The following is a 13547-nucleotide window of genomic DNA, read 5'->3' as shown; positions in this document are numbered from 1 at the left end:
AAACAGAAGACCACCATTAGTACTGTCATCATCAATCTGTGAATGAGAGTTATGGAGAGAATAGGAAGATATACATCAGTTATTAAAAGAACATTGAGAAATAATTGTTGCGGCAGAGGAAAACAATCTCCCACACGGTTAATAGAAGATTGGGGTTTCTATCTAGTCCACGATTACAGCATCCGGCTCCTCTCCAGTGCACATTGTGCAGATAGGGCTCTAATCCACACGCCAGCACACATTCCGACGTGTTGGCATGTGGATCGAGACCTCCCTAGCCACACGATGTGCATTACATACCGTGCCATGTGGGAGAGGAGCCCAATCCACGATTACAATCCCCTTTTCTCACCCATGTCACGATTAAACGTGAATGTCTTGCAATGGTAGTCTTTCATCATGTGACTTAGAGAGAGTAAAGTATATGACAAAAATTTTAGCTACCTATGGGCTAATTCCTCACCGTCTCCTTTAGATCTAAAACAAAAAATTTAGACCGATTATAGTCTCGTTGCCACTCTCTGTTTCTCTACGACTCCGCAACCTCTATCTCCTTCTCTCCATGTTCCTCTCCTATACGACAATGTTGTCTCAACTCGATCACCAAACTCAGTATGCTTTGTAATTCCTTTCTTCCAGGAAGAATGAATAAGGGCGGGAATATTTCATTTTCAGATGTAAAATACATACAATATTTTAGAGTAATGATGGTATTGTTTATATTTTAGGTAGGTCCAGTGTATATGTATGTATCACAATACAAGCACATGTGATTGATTTCAATGGTCAACATTTAATGATTCTAATCTGATCCCTACCAAAAAAGTGATTGAACTGATGCTCGGTTGAGAACGAACCAGCCTAACCGATATCCATTTGACACCTAAAGCAATGACAACCCATTTGTTCCAGGGGACTTTTTTTTTTCTTCTTTCAGGGGGGTGTAGAACAAAGCTTTATTCATGATTACCGTGAAAAGCTCATGGAAGGAGCATAACACATCTCTTGTAATCGTGGATCAAAATTGGGCCAAGCTATCTTACAAGTCACCAATGGTTCTCTCCTAGCTAAGGAGTTTGCTAAGTCGTTAATCTCCCTTGGAATAAATAAGAAATTACATGAAACAAAGTAAGAAGATAGATTCAATAATGGATCTTAACAGTAATGATGAGATTTTGATTGCACTATCAAGATACCTAGATCACATCTCTTTCATCAGATTCAATAGAAATCCATTCACAACCTTCAAAGATACCCTAGAGAGTTGAGTTTTATTATTATTTTTTTGTTGGGGGGGGGGGGGGGAGCAATGAGTTGTCTTCCAATGGTTCAAGGAATCAGTATCGGTATCGATAAAGATTGATATCGATTCCTGACTGATACGATATCGATCTAGAGGACTAACCAATGGTAAAAATGTAAATAGGATCTGGATTGATATCGTATCGGCCGAGACCGATACCAATCCCAATACCAATTACTAAAACCCTGCTTCCAATGAGAAGCCAGCTAAGCACCAGTCAAAACTTCCTACACGAAAGAAATCGGATGTTAGAGACCCAGAATGGTTGAGTCGTTCATTCTAGGGTCTAAGTTTGGCCCTGTAGCCCAAACCCACCCTAGCCCGCCTTGAGTCCAAACAGGGTTTGAGCTAAGATATTTTGCCCTGAAGGCGGGTCAAGGTTGGAAATTTCTGGCCCTGAGTCAAGGTCGGGTCGGATCAGGGTTGAGGCCTCAAGCTAAGTCTGGCCCGGCCTGACCTGACCTTGTTTTAAGTTATACCATAAAATATATATTGATATAATATATACATTATAAACTTTAAACAACACCCACATTTTGTTATATAATATATTATATATGAAGATAGTATGTGATATAATACATTTTACTGTAGTGTTATTTTACGTAAAATTGATAATTTTCTCCCTGGCCCATTCCAGTCCATGCATTTCCTTCCCCCTCCCCATGATCGGGGCCAATTAGGGGATAAGGTATTGTATTTTGAAAAGTCTTTTGAAACACTATCCTTTCAATGTTGGTAGGTCGGCACTCAACTAAAGGATTTGGGGCTGACGAAGTCCGAGAAATTAGAGTAGAAATTAATATGATAAATAGAAAGTCAAAAATGAACAAAAAAAAAGTAGTAAAATTTCAATACAAAAAAAGATCAAGACCTTCCGTTTTTAACCAAAGGCCTACCGCCATCCTGAAAACTGCTTGATTTATACGAGCCAGTTGAGAGTACCGAAAACAGGTTATAGGTCTGTTATTCTCTCTGAACTACTAGCTGACGGTAAGGAATGGAAGAAAAATGGAAAAGAAGGTTTTATCTAAGTTAAGAAACTAGCGCCCGACCTGACCTTGAGGGCGGGTCAGGGTTGGATTTTCCAGGCCCTGAGTCAAGGTTGGGTCGGGTCTGGGCCTAGTTAAGGGAACGGGTTAGGGTTTTATAAAGCCCGACCCAACCCGACCCGACCCTCTTACAGCCCTAGTTCATCCACCTGCCAAAATTTTTAAGGACACTCTCAACATGCACACAATTAATACACACGTGTCCTACGAATCTATAAGGATTCCCATTTTCCATGGTCGTAGCAGCAAACAACGTACAGTTTTAAAGAGACTCGGCAGGCTAAGGTTTCTATGGTCCGCGGAGAGAGCGAGAGAGAGAGAGAGAGATCAGAAATGGCGAAGGGAGAGGAGGTTAGTAACAAACAAGTAATCTTCAGGGACTACATCACAGGCTTTCTCAAAGTGACAGACATGGTTGTGAGCACCAGAACCATCAATTTGAAGGTTCCTGAAGGATCTAATGCGATTCTTGTGAAGAATCTATACTTATCTTGCGATCCATACATGAGAATCTGTATGACGAAACTGGATAGGCCGATTTATGTCTCTTCCTTCACTCCTGGCTCTGTAAGACACATTAGATTCCACCTTCTTTGTTGTTCCTTTCATCATTTTGTGGATTTAATTGTTTAAATATTTTACTTAAAATTCATTTCTCCAATATAATATGATGATGAACAGTGTTGGTTCGTTTTGTTTATGTGTTTATTTATTGGGTTGCAGGGGTGGTTTTGTGTCCTCCACTGTTTCACCCTCCTTCGCTTCTCTCTCTCCTCCTCTGTTCCAGCACTCTCATATAAAAAGAAATAAATAATAAACCTAATTCTTTGAAGGGAATAGACAAACTTCCATTCTTAGGTTTTAAAAATGGCATAAAAAAGTTACAGATCTCTTGAAGAACTTTGTTTCTTTTTTTCCTATCTTTAATTTCTAGGGTTTTGATCAATTCCGATACGATTTAAATCCTTATTGTTCCAAGGGATGACAATGTTTCTTTTATGTTTCGAAAGGGGCACTTGGGTAAATTTCTCCGTTGGATTGGTGAAATTTTATTATACTGGAAAACTGTAAAGTTCACCGATTAGAGTCAACTCGGAAAATTATCGTCTCCATTTATCTGCCCTTCCATTTCATCTATAGGGGGGAGGGGGGAGTGGATCCCCCCGGGCAGTGAACTCATCTTGGGTTCAAGACATGGACTGCTTTAAGCGACAAAATCATTCTTTAGTACTAGAGGAAACTAGGTGCTTGTAGAATTATAGAAATTTGTGGATAAAAGAAAGAGTTCACATCCTCTACATCTGCCCTGCCTGGTACTGCTGTGCGCCCCACACACAACCAAGGTGGAAATTACCACCTTACCCCTGCCCGAGCGCCTTGCCTGAGTGGCGGTATGGCGGTAACTACCGCCTTGCTTGTGTATGGGGTGCACACAGCAGTAGGGGCAGGCGGAAGTAGAGGATGTGAATTATGAAAGAAAAGTACACCCATCTATGATCATTAATGTCTGTCCCCTTAGAGTACGAAGTCAATAATACCCCTTACTGTTCTTGACACGTTACCCTCTCAAGAGTTTTTGAATGCCTAGATCAAGGGATTCTAAGATGTCCAGGCAAGCTTGTGAGGATGACTCAACTTTCTACTACTTGGTTGAATTTTGTAGATAGGTAGGCCTTAATGTCCCTAGCTTAATTGTCGATTTTCAACCCAAATAAAATTTGTCAAGTGACAAAATAAAGTTCTAAAAATCTAGGGACTACAAGAGAGTGCATGGGTATGCATAGATGACTGGAAAAATAGTAAAGATGCTTTTCTAACTTGTTGGAGACATGCAGCCTATAAACCGGACTCGGTGTGTCTAAAGTTTTGGATTCTGATCATCCAAACTTCAAGGAAGGTGACTTGGTGTGGGGGTGGACCGTATGGGAGGAGTACAGCCTGATCACAATGCCAGACGGCCTGAATAAAATTACACACACAGATGTACCACTTTCCTACTATACAGGATCACTTGGTAAGTTGTTTTATCTCAATTCATGAAGCATATATACTAGTAGTATGTCTAGATTCTATGTACCTGCATGCTAGATAAGGCCTATGAGTCAGCCCTAGCTAGTATGCCTTATTTGTAATTTCCTTTCAACATTATAAATAAAGTGGTGGCCTATGTTACTCTGACAAGCCAACAGAGACCTCCATAGACCTTCTTACCGTGGGGTTTTATCTTGGGTTAGTAATTTAGGCTACGTTCTCCTAGTTTCCTATTCTTTTTAGGCTTAGTTAAGTAAGGAGGTTTGGAGGTCTTTTCCTATTGCAACTCTGTATTGCTTATTATATAAACAACCAAGGGCTGGATGATATAGGTACATAGTCTATCGCCAAGCCTTCTTTTCTTCTCCCTCAATCTCCATCTCTCTGTTATTTTCGTCACATGATATCTCTTTCTCAAAATTATTCTAAAATTCATTCTTAAAAATTAGTCATTTAAGAAGATGATGTCTAAGACTTTATAAGTCTCCATATTAGGCTACTCATATCTGATGTGGAATCATTACTTTTGCATGGAACCCCAATAGTTGCATAGGTGTCCTTCGTCTTTCTATGCAAGTAATTCTTTTCCTTTCACAATGGTATGAGCCTCTACCTTTCCTTGTGCATCACAGATTACACTCACTTTGATTTCACTTACTAAGATATCCAATGCTTCAACTTACGGTACCTTCGTTACTTTATAGGGGTGCCAGGTTTAACTGCTTATGCTGGTTTTTATGAACTCTGCTCTCCAAAGAAAGGGGAGAATGTGTTCATATCAGCAGCATCTGGTGCAGTTGGCCAACTTGTTGGACAATTTGCAAAGATAACGGGTTGTTATGTGGTTGGAAGTGCTGGTTCCAAGGAAAAGGTAAGTCTTCATCATGATCACATTTTTCTGTGAGCTTGTTGATCCAGACCTACTCAAAAAAAAAAAAAAAAAAAAAAAAAAAGAAAAAAAGAAAAAGAAAAGAAGAGCATGACTTGGATGCTGCTTTACAAAGGTCAGTCTCAGTATCTTTACAAGAGAAATCTCAATGGACCTGGCTCTTGTCCAGCAGTGGTGGGAGCTGGACGGTCCAGCGCTCGGAAACCACCCCCAAAACAGGGGTGGGATGCTCATTTCACATGTGGGGCCCAGGTGGGACTCACTTGTGAAATGACCACGTGCACCCCTGTTTTTGCTGTTGTTTAGTAGGGCTGGATGCTCCAGCTCCCGCCACGGCTGGACAGAATCCTTTTATAATCTCAATATCAGATCAAATCTGAAGTCATTAATGAAAAATAATGTTAGTTTTCTATAAGTTCGCAGATACACATTAATCTCTCAATTTCTTTGCTTTTCATTAAATGATTATAGTTCAGAATTTCTATCTTCTTCCCAGGTACTTTCCCGAAGGGATAGACATTTACTTTGAAAATGTAGGTGGGGAGATGCTTGATGCAGTCCTCCCCAACATGAGATTTGGTGGTCGCATTGCTGCGTGTGGGATGATATCCCAGTACAACCTTGAAAAAACAGTGGGTGTTTGCAATTTGTTTTGCCTTATCACTAAGCAGATTCGCATGCAAGGGTTCTTGGCTTATTCCTACTTTCACATTTACCCCAAGTTCTTTGATTTTATTCTAAAATTCATCAAAGAAGGGAAGATAGCTTATGTAGAAGATATCGTCGAAGGCCTTGAGAATGCACCTGGAGCTCTAATTGGACTCTTCACGGGCCGTAATGTGGAAAAACAGGTAGTTGTAGTTGCTCATGAATGAATGACTACTACTTTTCAATATTCTGTAAAATTTTCTATACCAAATAAATCTTCAATTCCGTACCTCTTGTAGCTCCGTCAAATTGAATTTGATCACTCTTCCTTACTGGTGTAGTCATGGGTCTCCTCTTTTAATCACATATATTATTGTTTTTTAATTAAATGAATAAGTGTAGTTAATATAAGGATGTTGATGTGGAAAATAGAAAAGATAAAATAAGAAATGTATACGTTAAAAGTGATTTAAAGGTGAGCTCAATAGGTGAAAAGATGAAGGGAGGTTTGGATGCACCGTTAAGAACAAATGAATGTTTGCAAATTAGAGGAACTAAAACAACAAGTGATGATAATAAATATGATTTTAACATAAGAATTGAATGGTGAAGCAAGATTAATGTAGCAAAGGCTTTAGTTAAGAAAAGGTTTAGTTGAGATGTTTTCAATTAATTGATGCCATCGCAGTGTGGTTAATTCTGATCCTTCTTGACAATACAGGCCTTTGTAAAACATTTAATAAGAGTCACTATATTTATCAGGACAATAACGACTTTTTGGTATGCATTCCTGGTTTATTTCGCATTCTCGGACGATAAAAATAGTCTATCTTTTTTTTGTTTGGGTGAAAATAAAAATAGTCTATTTTACCAACAACTACCTAGCTCAGTTGGTGAGTTGTGGTGCGCTTCATGCCTATGCTCATCAGGAGGTCTCGAATTCGAGTCACCTGGCTAGTACCTTACTCCCTCCCTGGTTCGATCCCACCCCACTATACAAAATATATATATAAAGCTCCCAATTACCAAAAAAAAAAAAATAGTCTATCTTAAACGGATGGTCACCTATTGGTATGGTTCACGTGGCAACACCTGTCCTTTTTGTTTTCATAATTACCCCTCTGCCTTTTAAATGGCAATAAGTGGGACAAGTATTAATACTTAAAGTGTACATGTAGGTGGTGTATATACGTGCAAGGGATCTCAACGGATCCGACTCCTCTACTTCTGCCTGCCCGGTACTGTAGTGGGCCCCCATACACAAGCGCGGCGGAAAGTACCGCCTTACCCCCACTCGGGCAAGGTGTTCGGGCAGGGGTAAGGCGGTACATTCCGCCTTGCTTGTGTGTGGGACGCACACGGCAGTAGGGGCGGGCGGAAGTAGAGGAGTCGGATTGGATCTCAACTCCCTCCCCTCCGCTCCCCTTCTACAGCCCCTCTAGTAGCCCCCAACACCATTTGCATCTCCCCCTCTTCTGCAGCATACTGGCTTTCACATCCACCTTTGCATTCGCCTTGCCCCGCCCTCTGCAACACCCCTTCTCCACTTTTGCTCTCTGAAATAGCCTACTTTTTTTTTTTTCCTTCCTGAAAATAGGCACAGTGATGGAAACCAGAGTCCAAAGCTACCAAGGACTCTAATCTATGTCGAGTTAACAATGAATCACAATTGCTAAAAAGTCAGGAAATGGGGAAGAAGAGCAAAGGATGTGTTCAGACTTATTTTCAGTTTTAACCTTTTGGTGCTCAAATCCAATAGAGAGAGGTAGGTGGTTCCCCTTCATCACCCCTGAACAACTAAGCTCTGCAACTCCATATTCATGAGGAACATGTGACCTTCACATCATGACGCAAGTTTATAGACACAGAACAAACACATCTTATGATAAACATGTCTTCCTCTTGCAAGCTCAACCCCATCAGCATCCACCCTCTTGGGTGGTGGTCGCGGGGGAGGGCGGAGGTTGGATGGGAGTGGAAGGGTGGGATTTGGGGTTGGGGTGAGGCAGAGAGAGGGTCTGGGGAGATGCAAAGGGTGTGAAAGGGGTGGCTGGCGGAGGGGAGGGGAAAAGACCAAGGGTAATTTATGGATTTTGAATATTAGGGGAGAAAGAGGGGTCGAAGCATGTTTTTTTTGGAAAATTATCTCCTCCAGTTCCCTATCCGGCCCAGTTCCCCCAGTGCCTGTAATAAGGGGGGATGGATCCCACTCGGGCAGAGTGTTCGGGCAGGGTAGGGTGGTGATTGCCCTCCTGCCCCTTATTACAGGCACTGGGGGAATTGGATCGGGCAGAGAACTGGAGGGGACAAAGATCCATGTTTTTTTTTTTTTTTTTGAGGGAATTAGAAAATAAGTATAGGGTAAAAGAGTTAGAGTAAATATAGGGTACATATATATAAATAAGTAATAGTAATTTCCCTATAAAAAATGTTTGGAGAAGTTCCTAAAAGGCATTAGCCATTGCGCCAACATGAGGGCCAATGGGATCGTGCACAGAAGCATTAATATGGGTGGGATTTTCTTCTTTCATAGGGGCAGGGTGGTTATTTTGCGCCCTCTATGTCTGGGTACAGGGACCACGTTATTTTTTAGTTTTTAGGGTTCTTTTTCCCCAAAAAGTATGGGTGAATAGAAAATTACAAGAATGCAATCGAAAATTCTTGTAATTTTGTGACACTTTAAACACACTGTCATTGGGGGGGGGGGGTTGGGTGCTTCATCTTATATCCTATGGATCAACATGTTTGTGAGTTTGGATCAGTTTATACATGGAGTGTACAACTGCTCACTTAAGGTTTCATTGTAACACATGTCTGTTTTTTTTTCTTCTAGAAATGCCTCTCTAAACACTCTTAATGGCAGCATAAAGGGGAATTTGTGGAAACAAAAGGATATGTGTCGTCACGAAACTGTATATGAAGCCTTCACATATGGGTAGTTAATCTGGACTCCATGTTTGTTATGTGGTTAAAAATAAGAAAACCAAGTCATTTGAAAAGATCACCACCACGAATTGCATGACGTATCACCCATGGTTTGAAATATGGAATTGGGATCATCTCGGACAATTCCGATCAAGATCGGAATGGAATCGACTTGAATCGACCAAGGGATCGGTCCCAAAATCGGTCATCGGATTGGCGTTTAAGAAAACCATAAACAAAAGGAGAAATTTCTTAGATCTACGAGATTAAAAAAAGAATTACAAGATAAGTATATTATAAATTTGTTTTACAACCATAAATTTACATTTTGAAAAAATTTACCTAATCTCCAAATTAGTTAGTGCCCGTCCCGCCTAACAAAAAAATATAACTAAACTTCCTAATATACCCTTTGACTCACTTTTTTCCCTAAAAAGAAGCTAAAGATAATGCTTAATAGTGTAACCGTATGCACAACTTATTGAATTCCCTTTTGTATCTATTTGGCAAGAAACTTGCAAGACTAGTAGAAGTCGGCTAGGTGCTTCCCTCTATCTCGTTATCCCTCTTCCACTCGTTAATCAACTTCACTAGTCCCGGTGAGTATTGGCTCTCTCTCACTTTCTTTGTCGCTGTTGCAACTTCTTCTTTTTTTTTTTTTTCCTTCTAGAATATCGATTTTTTTTCTGCCTGAATATTAAACTAGATTTGAATGGAATAGCATTGAATGTCTTTCATTAAGGTTGGAAGGTAACTATATACAAAATAAGAGAGCAATTACCTCTACAATTAGCTCCTAAGATTGAGCAATTATATCTACCAATTATCTCTACCTTACCTAAAAGAGAAGATACAGATATGGATACAGGGTGTCCAAGGACTAATTGAGAAACAAGATAAAAACATATCCGGATTGACTCAGCGCCATCTCATAGACAGCTAATACTCCCCTTCAAGGTGGAGCATGTAGGTCACGAATGCCCAACTTGGACTTTAAATGTTGAAATTGATCACGACCAAGGGACTTCGTAAACAAATCCGCGAGTTGATCAGCAGAAGGGATTTTGGCAGTGCAAATCAGGCCTTGACGTAGTTTTTCTCGCACCACATGACAATCTATCTCGATGTGCTTGGTGCACTCATGAAAAACCGGGTTGGCAGCGATATGTAGGGCTGCCTGATTATCACAATGAAGAGGAATAGGCATCTTTGGTGGTAAACGTAGATCGCGTAATAGGTATGAGAGCCAGGTAATCTCACAAGTGGCGACAGCCATGGCTCGATACTCAGCTTCTGCAGAAGAACGGGAAACTGTAGCCTGCTTCTTTGTTTTCCAAGAAATCGGACTTGAGCCAAGAAAAATGCAATATCCTGTTGTAGAGCGTCGAGTCATAGGACAGCTCGCCCAATCAGAATCACAAAAAGCCTGTAGACAAAGATCGGATTTGGCAGGAAGGAAGATCCCTTGGCCAGGAGATCCTTTTAAGTATCGTAGTAAACGATTTGCAGCCTCCATATGTGGTTGACGAGGTTGATGCATAAATTGACTTAAAATATTGACAGTGTAGACAATGTCTGGTCTTGTTACTGTGAGATAAATCAAGCGACCAACCAAGTGCCGATAAGGTGAAGGATCAGATAGAACGGTCCCTGTGGAATCAGAAAGCTTGAGGTTCTGTTCCATTGGGAAATATGTCGGTCGAGCGCCAGTCATGCCACAATCATTAAGAATATCAAGAGTATACTTGCGTTGGCAAAGGTAAAGACCTTGTTGAGAACGGGCAACCTCTATGCCAAGAAAGTACTTCAGATTTCCAATATCTTTGGTGTGAAATTGACCGCAAATGTGGGTTTTAATATCTTGAAGTAAAGTAGCATCCGAACTGGTTATGAGGATGTCGTCAACGTAGACAAGAACGAAGACTGAGGCTGATTGCTGATGAAGAATGAACAATGAGTGGTCAGACTGAGACTGAGTGAAACCAAAACTTAGTAGAGCGGTGGATAACTTTGAAAACCAATTTCGTGATGCTTGTTTGAGGCCATATAAAGACTTTTGTAATTTGCAAACAATGTTCTCCCCTTTTTGACGATAACCAGGTGGAGGAGTCATGTATACTTCTTCATGAAGATCCCCATGCAAAAAGGCATTATTGACATCTAATTGATGAAGAGGCCATCCATGAGCTACTGCAATAGTAAGAAGAACCCGGACAGTAACAAGTTTAGCGACAGGGGCAAATGTATCATGGTAATCAAGGCCTTCAATCTGTGTGTATCCTTTAGCAACTAAACGAGCTTTGTATCGTTCCACAGAACCATCGGCCTTTCGTTTTATTTTGAAGACCCACTTGGATCCAATAGCTTTCTTACCGGCGGGTAACGGAACAAGAGACCATGTATTATTGTTGGTTAGAGCAATAATCTCAGTGTTCATAGCGTCTCGCCACTCCTGATGTTTCATTGCTTGTGCAAAACTGGTAGGCTCAGTGGTGACAGTTAGTGCAGTGAGAAAAGATAAATGTGATGGAGAGAACTGATGATAACTTAAGGAAGAAGTGAGAGGGTGACACGTACCTTGACCAACAGTGGAAGACGAATTCGCTTGGGCAGTAGACAAGTAGTAGTCATTGAGATAACTGGGCATTTGACGAGTGCGTAAGGGGCGCATAGAAGGGATTGGGGCAGGGGGTGGAGAAGGAGAAGTGGGTGGGGTATTCCCAGTTGGGTTGGTGGCATTAATTGGAGCAGCGGGAGTGAAGGTAGGTGGTGGTGTATCATTATCGATTTCAAAGGGAGGTAAAGGAAACACAAAAGAGGGGTAGGTGGTAGGAGATGAATATAACTGGTAAGGAAAAATGGTTTCATGAAATACTACATCACGAGAGACATAAAAGATTTTGGTGGAAAGGTCATAAATTTTGAATCCTTTTTGTCCATGGGGGTACCCAACAAATATGCCAGGAGAAGCACGCTTATCAAATTTATGTTTGATATTGGTGTTTCGGCCAAAACAAAGGCATCCAAAAACTTTAAGGTGAGAGAAGATGGGTTTTTTGTTGAAAAGGATATCATGGGGTGTTTTGTCATGTAACACGGGAGTTGGTAAACGGTTGATTAGGTAAGCAGCAGCAAGAACACATTCTCCCCAAAATTGTAAGGGTAGATTGGCTTGGAAACGAAGAGCGCAGGCAATGTTAAGGAGGTGGCGGTGTTTGCGCTCCACAACAGCATTTTGTTGTGGGGTGTCAACACAGCTAGACTGTTGCACTATGCCCAAGGAATGTAAAAGGGTGCTGGTTTCATTGTTAAAAAACTCCCGTGCATTATCAGAACGGAGTTGGCAAATGGAGGTTTTGAATTGGGTCTTGACCATGTTGAAAAAATTACGAATGAGAAAATTCGTCTCTGATTTATGGGTCATTAAGTAAACCCATGTGCTACGTGAGTAATCGTCCACCACGGTTAAGAAATAACGAGCACCAGAAAAGGAGCGGGTACTATAAGGACCCCAAATGTCTAGATGTATTAATTCAAAACTAGATGTAGTAGAAATGATACTAGAAGAAAATGGTAAACGAGTTTGTTTTGCAAGTGGGCACACGGTACATGTGCCTTTATGAGAAAAAAAAATATTATTGTCCATAGTTTGCAATTTATGGAAAATGGAGAATGCGGGATGGCCGAGGCGCCAGTGCCAAAGATCAAAATGTGAACCAGGGGGTGTTGCGGAAGCCATGGGAAGGGAGGACTCCAATAAGTAGAGACCACCATGTCTTTTACCCGTCGCAAAAGTCGTCTTCGTCAGTCGGTCCTGGAACAAGCATGAATCACGAAGAAAAATAACACAACAATTAGACTCAGCAGTGAGTTTACTAATTGATAACAAATTGTATTGAAAAGTAGGAACGTGTAAGACATTTGAGAGAGTAATATTGGAAATCTGAAGTACTTTCTTGGTGTAATACCCATGTTGTTTGAAACATCGACTGTCAGAGTGGCCATCCATATTGCAGAAATTACAGTGATAGTGAGGCCGGTTGTTGCCTTTGGAACCAGTGCGTGGAGGACGATTGCTGCTGTTGTTGGTAAGAGAAGAAGAGTGTTGTGCAGGCATGGCGGCTTGATTGAGTGGAACAACACGAGATTCATGTAATGAACGCTGTCGTTCCTCTTGTAGAAGTAAGGAATATGCTTTGGCCATTGTTGGCAGGGGATCCATGAGAAGTATTTGACTTCGAACAGTAGAGTAAGAGTCATTGAGGCCTTGAAGGAAATCGATGAGAGCATCGGTTTCAACGTACCCATTGATGGTGGTCATGGTACCGCAAGTGCATGTAGGCAGTGATCGGTATGAAGAAAGCTCATCCCGGAAGGCTTTGAGGGTGGTGTAGTATGCTGAAATTGAATCAGTCCCTTGGGAATGATTTGAAATGGAACGCCTGATCTCAAATATGCGGGGTGCATTTTGTTGAGAAAAGCGATCGCTGAGATCGTTCCAAACATCCCGTGCATTGGTGGTCCATAGAATGCTATTGGCAATGGACGGGATCGTGGAATGAATAAGCCAAGAGGTAACCATGGAGTTGCAGCGCCTCCAGGCAGGAAGATCAACAGAATCATCGGTAGGTTGTTCGATGGTGCCATCAATGAACCCGAGTTTGTTTTTCGCTTGAAGGGCCATGGTGATAGCACGACT

At 41.2% G+C, this 13547-nt stretch overlaps 1 pseudogene; it reads left to right on the top strand.

Annotated features, from left to right (window-relative positions):
* Positions 1-2602: 2602 nt before the first annotated feature.
* LOC122661211 lies at positions 2603-6155 on the top strand (annotated as a pseudogene).
* Positions 6156-13547: the final 7392 nt, after the last annotated feature.

The sequence above is a fragment of the Telopea speciosissima genome, chromosome 5 (assembly GCF_018873765.1).
Source record: "Telopea speciosissima isolate NSW1024214 ecotype Mountain lineage chromosome 5, Tspe_v1, whole genome shotgun sequence".
Lineage (NCBI taxonomy): Eukaryota > Viridiplantae > Streptophyta > Magnoliopsida > Proteales > Proteaceae > Telopea > Telopea speciosissima.
This window is presented reverse-complemented; position numbering and strand designations above follow the sequence as displayed.